Source organism: Cynoglossus semilaevis, chromosome 9, assembly GCF_000523025.1.
Source record: "Cynoglossus semilaevis isolate Cse_v1.0 chromosome 9, Cse_v1.0, whole genome shotgun sequence".
NCBI lineage: Eukaryota > Metazoa > Chordata > Actinopteri > Pleuronectiformes > Cynoglossidae > Cynoglossus > Cynoglossus semilaevis.
The window spans coordinates 13,447,386-13,449,043 of NC_024315.1; positions in this window are offsets into that span (position 1 = coordinate 13,447,386).

Here is a 1,658-nt window from a genome sequence, read left to right on the forward strand (position 1 = left end):
GCAGGGTGCAGACGGTTACTGGCTCTTCACATGACGCGTTAATCGCCAAAGTGAAGAGAACCAGAGATAGAACTACGTACCGTCGTAGTAATAGCAAACTTGTTTAAAAGGTTCTGTTAGGCAACTCGACGTGAATTCATATCAGTTGCCTAATAGAACTTTTTAAACTTGACCATGACCTGGATGACTGAGAATCTTCATAGTGAAAATATGAAATATTCATGTAAAATAATTGTTGAAGTTTTAAACAAAATAGTCACCTGGTTGCAGGTTTTAGGACCTAGTCTTGCATTTTAAGGCATTTCGGGGACTTTTTATTTTTATGGATTTTTTCACGATGGTAAGGCTATAGTAAGGCATGTTTTGGGTGATTTTTGAAATATTCATATAAAATACTTTTTGGACTTTTAAACACAAAATATTCACCTGGCAGCATGTTTTAGGACCTAATCTTGCATTTTAGTGCATTTCGGGGACTTTTTATTTTTATGGATTTTTTCACGATGGTAAGGCTATAGTAAGGCACCTAATCTTGCATTTTAGGGCATTTCGGGGACTTTTTATTTTTATGGATTTTTTCACGATGGTAAGGCTATAGTAAGGCATGTTTTGGGTGATTTTTGAAATATTCATATAAAATACTTTTTGGCGTTTTAAACACAAAATATTCACCTTGCAGCATGTTTTAGGATATAATCTTGGTTTTAACAGAAGAGTTTTAGAATTTTCTTCGTATAAAAGTTTCTGTCAAAATGTAAAGTTTTCATTTTTCATTTTTGGTCAAAAACTAATAAATGTTGACAAAAATCTTTGTAAAATTATTTTTCAAAATTGTATCTTTTCCTTCATGTTTCTCATCAAAATAGGGCATCCAGAGAACATTTTTTGAAATTTATTTTTATAAAATTCTCTGTCAAAATGTAAACTTTGTAATTTTTGATCAAAAACTAAAACATTTTGACGAAAATGTTTGTAAAAATATTTTTTTTAAATTGTATTTTTTCCTGCATGTTTCTCATCAAAATAGGACATTCAAAGAACATTTTTTCAAATTTATTTTTATAAAATTTACTCTCAAAGTGTGAACGTTTCGTGTCATTTTTGGTCAAAAACTAATAAATTCTGACCAAAATGTTTATAAAAATATTTTTTAAAATGGTATTTTTTTCCTGCACATTTCTCATTAAATTAGGGCATTCAGAGAACATTTTTTGAAATTTATTTTTGTAAACCGTCCTGTCAAAATGTGAACATTTCGTGTCATCTTTGGTCAAAAACTAATAAATTCTGACAAAAATGTTTGTAAAAATATTTTTCAAAATGTTATCTTTTCCTACATGTTTCTCATCAAATTAGGGCATTCAGAGAACATTTTTTGAAATTTATTTTTATAAAATTTCCTGTCTATATCTGAACTTTTCATGTAATTTTTGGTCAAAAACGAAAATAATTTTGACAACAAATGTTTGTAAAAATATTTTTCTAAATTTTACCCTTTTTTGCATGGTTGTCATAAAATTAGAGCATTTAGAAAACATTTTTAGAAATATTTTTGTATAAAATATTCTGTCAGAATGTGAACTTTTGATGTCATTTTTGTTCAAAAACGAAAAGATCTTGATAAATCTTTCTGCATTTTTTCATGATGGTAAGGCTAT